We start from the raw sequence: 9,194 nt of genomic DNA, 5'->3' as shown, positions 1-9,194 counted from the left end.
GGAGCTAAAAAGCTATCATCTACTGACATCTAGCGGTCACAAGGTAGAACAACACATTGTTCACGTGTTTATGGTGATGCTGGTATAAACAAACCCACTGTGCTTCCAGTCATATAAAAATGTACCACACAATTACAGTAGTAGTAGGCTATAAGTCTACATGTACGTATATAATGTTCGCTGGGTGAAATCGCCTAAGGACTCATTTCTCAGAACATATTCCCATCTTTATGCCGTGCATGACTTGTGTGCACATATATTTTTCTAACGAATTCTTACCATCCCTCCTTTCGATTTTTTACTTTTTACTATGAAAAAATGCCATACATATACAGAAATAGATGAGTAGATAGTAAATCCCCAGCTTCAACAATTGGTCGGGCCAATTTTATTTCATCTCTACCTCCACCCATTTTCCCCTCCTCTTTTTGTTTTTAATGATAAATTGAGCACGTGTTCCTTTCAAGCTCATCGTTTGGGTGGTGGGTCGCCAGGTGATTCAACATGTTTATCAAGAGGTGTTATTTCCATTCAAGGCCCATATACCCCAGCCATGGTGTGGCATTAGTTTGCAATGATTGCAAAGTGTTCAGATTCTGTAAAACCAAGTATCATAAATTTTTTTTTAAAGATTTATTTATTTATTTATTTATTTTTAGAGAGGGAAGGGAGGGAGATAGAGAGACAGAAACATCAATGTGCAGTTGCTGGAGGTCATGGCCTGCAACCTAGTCATGTACCCTGGCTGGGAATTGAACCTGCAACACTTTGGTTCACAGCCCGTCTCAAAAAATTTTTTCTTAAAAAGCGCATTTCTCACATGGGCAGGGGACTAAAGCATTCCATAAAACAGCTGGTAAAGGCTTACAGTGAATAATTACTTTGAATTTGAAAACATTGAAATGAACCTGTCAAATACCAGGGAGAGCTGTGGAACAATTGATGTTATGATGGGAGAGTCAAAGAGATCAAACAGAAATGCCAAGCTAAATTTATAGGGAACAGGTTGAAGAAAAATAAGAACCATGGAAAGTTCAGGACATCAAACAAGTCAAAAATATTTGTCTCATCTGGGCCTTTTTTTGCATGCAAAGGAAAGCTGCTGGAAAATAAAATGGCACAGAAATTACAGCAGGAAGTGGATAGGGAAGTTGTTTCTGAAAATCTTATTGTCTATGACCATTTCTATGAGCTCATTGGAAAATCTCCTTTAGAGGCTAAGAATGTCTACAATATTGACTTATATTTGACATCAGCTGACCATCTCAATGTTAAACTTTCACTGATAGCTGCACATATGTAAATAATAAAAATTCTGTAAACGCAGAAGTGAATTGCAGACGTAAAATGGCCCTACCACTTGGATATTGGCACTAGGCAGCATTTATGTAATGATTCATGACAAAAATTCATGGCCAACGATATATAAAATAAAATTTTCTTTGCAGGAAAAACAAAAGTGAGTTTGTGTTTTGGTTAACCTTTGCTGTGTAACAAGTCACCTCAAAGTGTACTGGCCCAAAACAACAATAATTTATGATTTATCATGATTGCCGTGGTTGGGCATTTCCTCTGCAGGCTTTGACTGGACTCACTGAAGAGAGAGTCAACTGGGCTGGAAGGTCTAAGATGGCCTCATTCACATGTCTAGCTCTGGACTAGGACTGCTCAGGCCTCCTCTCCTCCCTGGCTTTTCATGTTCTGGTAAACTAGAAGGACTTCCTTATATGGCAACCAGAGCCTTCCAAGAGGATCAAGGCAAAAAACCTCAAGCTTCTTGACCAAATTGTGCGAGTTCCAAGTCACTTCCATTCTGTTCTATTGGTCAAAGCAGGTCACAAGACCAGCCCAGACTCTGGGGTATGGGTAGGGGACTGGAGAAACAGATGCCATCCCCATGGGAGGAATGAAGGGCAGGGACACACTGCAAAGTGAATACCACTGGCATGGGAGGGATCCGTGGCCTTTAACCCATCTACCACAGTTTGCTTTCATCAACATAGCTTTTTATAGGAGGTTTTATGCTTGCACAGGCCACACACAATTCCTGATCTAGACTTTATAATAATGAGCACTTCAAATACTTCATAGTCACCATCAAGGAGACACTTCGGTAGCACAGGTAAACAACTGACATTTTTTTTCAATCATTCGTTTAAAATTGTACAACAGTTGGAATTACATTTAAAGAATCTGGTAGCTCTTTTTTTGATGTACAGATGACTTTTGAAATTTCTTATTGTAATGGAAATGGATGTTGCATCCAAATGTATCTTCCTATCAGGCACTTGAAAATAAAGATGAGGTCTAATTTGTAGGAGGTCCATGCATTATGACAGCAGCTAACCAGCAGTTGGCTTGGATATCATAAAGGTGGGAATCAGTCACAAAAGGATTAAGGTCTCCCACACACGTGGAGGTGGTGTTTCAGAGCATCCTCTCTCAGCCTCCCAAATGCACTGCCAAAGCTGGGTCCGTGATGACCTCTGGTGGGGCAAGCGCAAGCATGGCAACAAACTCCAAGTTAGGGTTTCCAATTAGTTTTCATACAAGCCAAATGAAGGGCCTTTCAAAGTTGTAGTTGCTTTTAGCAGAAATGTCATAGTACTGAAGAGTATTCTTTTGATTAAAGATGATGAGTTTTGCCCTAACTTTGCATGATAGGGATGTTTCATATACAACTAGTCCTTGAACAATGTGAGCTTGAACTGCGCGGGTCCACTTATGAATGGATGTTTTTCAATTGACTTCCACAGTTCAACTGACCCGCAAAGTTCAAACCCAAGTTGTTCAAGGGTCAATTTGCATATGCAAATTTTGGTTTCTGACTGTGTAGGCAGTTGGTGGCCCTAACCCCTATATTGTTGAAGGGTCAACTGTACTTGTACCTTATCTCTATGCCAGTCAGACACCCCTTTTCAATGTATAGTAGCTCCTCCCATCAAGAGATGTAGCCTTTGTATCTGGCCTTGTCTTGGGACTTGCTCTGACCAGTCAAGTACCAAGCACTGTGCCTGGTTCAGGCCTATCTCCAGAAGCTTTGGGCATTTTTGCTCTCTCCTGCAACCCAGCCACCTCCCTCTGAACAAACCCAGGCTAGCCTGCTGGGGAAAGTGAAACAATGCGGAAGAAACATGATCTGACCAGCCCAGGCCATCCCAGACCAGCTGTCCCCAGCCAGCCTGGCAGCAGATATCGCAGATGCGGGCGTGAGCCAAGTGCATCAGCAGAGTTCACCCAGATTGCCAGTCTGCAGGCCGAGGGCTAAATCCAGAGTCATTGTTTTACAGGCTCTATGCTTTGTGGTGGATTGTTTTGCAGCAAAAGCCAACAGACTCAGAGTAAGATGATAGAAGTAAATAAGGACATTCTTGATAAGGAGCCCAGCCCTCTTGGATGTTAGTTTCCCTTAAGTTGGAGAATCTGAGGGACACTGGTTGCTAATGTTTTTGACGAAACTTTTGGAGATAGCTATTACCTTCATTGATGCTGAAGAAACCTAGAACTTCTTGGAGGTCAAGGTTCCAGCCTTATGGCTTCTTGGACATCAGAAGTCAATAGTAAGGAGAGTGGGGGAGTCAGAGAGGACATGGCTGAGGACTTCCACTGTGATGGCGGTGAGGCCCACCGGTTCTTCCTTGGGCCTCCAGGATCCTGGCTGGGCAGCCCTGCAACAACCCACCCAGGCACGCTGGTGGACCCACCCTGCTTTGCTGGTAGGAACTCCAGGCAGGCCATGATTAATGTTAAATGTGGAGAATGTTACTCAGAGCTGGGTTTCACATCTTCTGACATTCAATACTAGCCTAGTTTTAAATAAAAACAACACTATTTTGGTGCTGTAAACCTATTTTTCACCATCTGGCATACCCATATGCCTTTTATGTTTTTTCTTCTGACAGAAAAAAAAAAAACCATCATGGGAGAAGTGCCCTACCAGCTTGGATATATCATTGCACATTCAAATGGACAGGGTACCTCTCTGTAGGTTGCTGCCACTTAACTCTGAACAACAGACTTAAAAAAAAACTTTCTACAATTGTCAGTAGAACAAAATAAATGAAGTTTAGCCTCATGAAATGTTAAGGTGAAAAATGAAAGTTTTATTTTACTTTGCATAACAGATGATGACAATCTTAAAATACTCAAGAGACTAAAAACCACTCCTTCTGTTTGAGGTAATGATGAAATAATAGCCCAAAGCTGTACTCTGTGACTTCTGTGGAGGTGACACTAAAGGAATTGAAGACTTTGGTGGAACCAACAGGAAAATTAACTTGATTAGCAAAATTAGCTCATCAGGTCTAGCTTTTAATACATCTGTGGTAATTTTGTGAGTCTGAAGTTTCTGGAGAAGTCTGTCATTGGATTTAGGTTCAGCAGCACCTTTTTACTGATAAAGAGCTACCCTAAAGCACACAGAGGTCTCTAGGGAAGGGATCTTGGACCTTTCTTTTTATTCAGTGAGCCTGATTCCTGTGTATGAGAGATGAGTGGATGTGGGGGGCGTGCACATGTGCATATGAGAGGGATGTGGGTTTTGTGGGGGAGAGCCTTAAAAAAGAACAAAACATTATGAAGACAGAAAGCAATGTTGTTTAAAATCAGAAAGGAAAAGCAATACATAACATTTTAAAAGCTGAGAAAAAAAACAATGGCAACATGAGAGACCCCCTTGGTCTTTCCTCTTGAAGTTTCAACAACTTGAACAGCTATAACCCAACAAAGGGTTCCCTGCTCAACACACAAATACATCTTAGAGGTCTGTACATTGAAACACCTGAAGGTGGGCAAGTGGAGCAAAACGGGAGGTGAAAAGGGAGAGGGGCTGATACAAGTTAGGGACACGGCCCACCAGCCTAGCTGGGGGATCTCACTGCAGGCAGGGTTCTGTCGGAGAAGGGAAGAAACTGGTTGTGGGTGACATTCTCTTCAGCAGAGAGGAACAAAGAGACTCAGTGGGCACTCCTGCAGAAGCTGTGGCTGAGCTGAGAAACCTGGGCAATGACACACAGCATGGGAGTGCAGCCGTGGTTGTCAGCTGTCCATACATTGTCAGGTGGTTGACATTTCAGATGGAGAAGCAAAGCCATGGAGGCTGGCTGCCTCCCGCTAGCCTCCCTGAGCATACCTCCCTTTGCTCTTGGTGTCAGACTGTAGAGCACAGTATCTGTGAGCCCCCAGAATTAGCACTATAGAATCGCATTTCTCCCGGAGCAAAGGGGTTTCTCTGTGACTGGTCCTGGCGTCAGGGAGTAGGGGGTACCCTGTGGAGGACCAAGGTTGCCATTACCAGGAGAGCAAAACAACAAAAAGCCGGGTTGCCTCAGTGCCTCCCAACCCCAGCACCTCACAGCTATACTGAAGGCAGCCACAGATAGTGCGTTAGCACTGGTATCTCACAGAATAAAGGGGTGGGGGGGTGGGGGGGGGGAGGGAAACTTGTGATCCAGCGCCACCTACTGGAAAAGAATAGAAAGACCACTTAAAATTTTTTTTCATTTTTAGAGAGAAAGGAAGAGCAGAGAAATATGAATGTGTAGTAGTCTCTTGTGCACCCCCCACTGGGGACCTAGCCTGCAATCCAGACATGTGCCCTGCCTGGGAATTGAACTGGCAACCTTTTGGTTCTCAGCCCACACTCAATCCACTGAGCTACACTAGCTAGGGCAAGACCACTTCATATTAATCTTCTAGAGAAGTACCACCCACACATTGATGCTTAGACAGAAAAGAAATCCATCAGATAACATGAATAACCAAGGTAACAAGGCAGCTTGGAAAGAAGTGAAAAATCTCCAGAAAATAAACTTAAAGACATGGAAATATGAAATGGCAGAGAATTCAAGATTGTAGCTCTGAAAATATTCAATGAGATGCAAAAAAATACAGACAGGCAATTTAGCAAGCTCAGAAAACAACAAAGAAAACAACTATGTCACCAAAGACACTGAAACTGTAAAGAAGAACCAAACAGAAATTTTGGAGATAAAGAATTTAATGAGAGATCAAGAAAGATCAAGAGTAAACTAGTGAGCATAGGAAATAGAAAAACCAAAATGGAGGAAAGGGCCAGAGATATAGAAGACAGAAATCTAGAAATGATGCAGAGGGAAGAAGAGAGAGACCTGAACATTAAAAAAAATGGAAGAGCTCTACCAGAACTATGACTCCATCAAAAACAACAATATAAGAATAATATACATACCAGAAGAAGAAGAATGGAAAAAGGGAACAGAGACCCTATTCAAATACTGGATGGATAAGAACTTTCTAAACCTATGGAAAGAATTAAATCCTTAGACCCAAGAAGTAAGCAGAACAACTAGTTACTTCAATCCAGAGAGGTGTTCTCCAAGGTATGTTGTATTAAAACTGTAAAAAATAATGACAAAGGATTCTCAAGGCAACATGGGAAAAAAAGAAAGTAACCTATAAAGGAAAGCCTGTTAGGTTATCATTGGACTTTTAAGCAGAAACTCTAAAGCCAGAAGAGGGCAGAACCAAATATTAAAACTACTCGAAGAGAGAAATTACCAGCCAAGAATAATATATCCAGCAAAGTTATCCTTCAGATATGAAGGAGAAATAAAGCCTTTTCCAGACATACAGAAGCTGATGGAATTTGCTACCAGAAGGCCTCCATTGTAAGAAATACTCAAGAGGATTATTCTACCTGAAACAAAGAACAAAATGTCACAAATATATGACTAAGATCACCAACAATCCTACAGCATAAACAGGGATAATTTGTGGCAACAAAACATATAAGACGGGATCCCCCCAAAATCTGGAAGTATCTTCTGGAGGGTGAGCCCCTTGTAGTATAGGCTTCCCCTGATGATGAGTATTCTAGGAGCCCATCTGTATCAGTGTCCAGCTAAGGTTGTTGTGAGAGGCTGCATTTGACTTCAGTGAATTTTTTTGAAAACACTTTCAATGCGGTTGCCCATTGCATGATGGGTGATTTAGGAGTTCACTTGCCCACACTGCACTCAGTGTTCACAGTTTTTGAAAAAAACAGCATGACCCCATACCCCACCCTCTGTATTCACCTGATTCTGCCCTGAGCTACTTTTTTTGTTTCCCAGGGTGAAAAAAATCCTTAAAGGGAAATGTTTTGCTAATGTGGAAGAGGTGAAACAAAAAATGGCGAAAGCACTAAAAGGTATCAAAATAGACGAGTTCTAAAACTGTTTAGAGTAGTAAGATGTCTTGATAGGTGTATTACATGAAATAGAGAGTACTTTGAAGGTGACTGAAGTTTCAACACGTAAGAATACATAATTTTTATACATAAATTCCAGTATTTTGGGGGTCTCCCCAAAAAGGGAGGGAGAAAAGGTCTGAATTTGTACAGGAGGATCCAGATCAGATGCATTCAAAAGAAAAAAGACTACTAGATCAAAAAACAAAACCCAACCATGTGCTGCCTTCAGGAGACCCATCTCAGTTGCAAGGACAAAGTTAGACCCAAAGTGAAAGGGTGGAAAATGATTCTCCAAGCAAATAGCATCCATGGAAAAGCAGGTGTAGCCACACTTATATCTGACAAAATAGATCACAAGATAACAAAGGTAAGCCCTGGCTGGCGTAGCTCGGTGGATTGAGTGCAGGCTGTGAACCAAAGTGTTGCAGGTTCTATTCCCAGTCAGGGCACATGCCTGGGTTGCATGCCATGACCCCCAGCAATCGCTCTCTCTCTATCTCCCTCCCTTCCCTCTTTAAAAATAAATAAATAAGATCTTAAAAAAAGGCAACTAATTAATGTTTCTTTCTCTTAAAAAAAAAGATAACAAAGGTAACAAGAGACAAAGATAGACACTTTATAATGATAAAGGGGACAACACATCAAGAAGACATAGCACTTCTCTATCTCTATCTCTATCTCTATCTCTATCTCTATCTCTATCTCTATCTCTATCTATCTCCATCCAATCAGGAAGCCAGAAATATATAAAGCAAGCACTAACTGAACTAAAGGGAAAAACTGACAAAAACACAGTCATAATTGGAGTCCTTAATACTTTATTGACAGCTTTAGATAGATCATCCAAACAGAAAATCAACAAAGAAATATTGGCCTTAAATGACACATTAGACCAAATGGACATAACTGACATTTACAGAGCCTTTCATCCCAGCACATTAGATTATACATTCTTCTTTGGTGCACATGGAACATTCTAAAGGACAGACCATATGTTGGGTCACAAAATTAGCCTCAGCAAATTCAAGAAGATTGAAATCATACCAAGCATATTCTCTGAACACAATGCTTTGAAATTAGAAATCAACTGCAGAAAGGAAGTTAAGAAACCCACAAATATGTGGAGATTCAACTAAAAAATGACTGGGTCAAAGAAGAAATAAGAGGTGAGATCAAAAGATATACAGAGACAAATGGGAATGACAATACAACATATCAAAACTTCCGGGATGCAGCAAAAGCAGTAATAAAAGGGAAGTTTATATCATTACAGGCCTACCTCAAAAAACAAGAAAATTCTCAAGTAGCCCTGGCTGGTGTGGCTCAGTGGATTGAGTGCCAGCCTGTGAACCAAAGTGTTGCTGGTTCAATTCCCAGTCAGGGCACATGCCTGGGTTGCCAGCTAGGTCTCCAGTGGGGGGCATGCAAGAGGCAATTGCACATTGATGTTTCTCTCCCTTTCTCTCCCCTCCCCCTCTGTCTAAAAATAAGTAAATAAAAAATTTTTAAAGAAAAATCTCAGGTAAACAACCTAATATCACATCTTCAGGAACTAGAGAAGAAGAACAAAAGCAACCTAAAGTCAGCAGAAGAAATGAAATAATAAAAATTATAGCAGAATTGAATGAAATAGAGAACTATAAGACTATACAAAAAATTAATGCAACAAAGAGCTGGTTCTTTGAAAAGATTAATAAAATTGACAACCCCCTGGCTAGACTCACTACATTAAAAAGAAAAAAGATTCATATAAACAAAATCAGAAATGAAAGAAGTGAAGTTATCACAGACATAACAGAGATACAAAAGATCATACTAGAATACTATGAAAGACTACATTCCACCAAATTCAATAACCTAAAGAAATGGATATTTCCTAGAAATGCATAACCTTCCTAGACTAAATCATGAAGCACTGGAAAATCTAAACAGACTAATAAACAGTGAGGAAATTGAAACAGCCACCAAAAATAAAAGTCCAGGA

The 9,194-nt window shown here is 40.8% G+C and overlaps 1 pseudogene; it reads left to right on the top strand.

Annotated features, from left to right (window-relative positions):
- Positions 1 to 504: 504 nt before the first annotated feature.
- On the top strand, positions 505 to 1,303 carry LOC123832690 (annotated as a pseudogene).
- The last annotated feature ends 7,891 nt before the right edge of the window (positions 1,304 to 9,194 follow it).

Source organism: Phyllostomus hastatus, unplaced genomic scaffold (genome assembly GCF_019186645.2).
Source record: "Phyllostomus hastatus isolate PE091 unplaced genomic scaffold, TTU_PhHast_1.1 phas_scaffold_200, whole genome shotgun sequence".
In the NCBI taxonomy this organism is placed as follows: Eukaryota; Metazoa; Chordata; class Mammalia; order Chiroptera; family Phyllostomidae; genus Phyllostomus; species Phyllostomus hastatus.
Note: the sequence above shows the minus strand (reverse complement) of the source record. Positions and strands in the feature narration are given on the sequence as shown.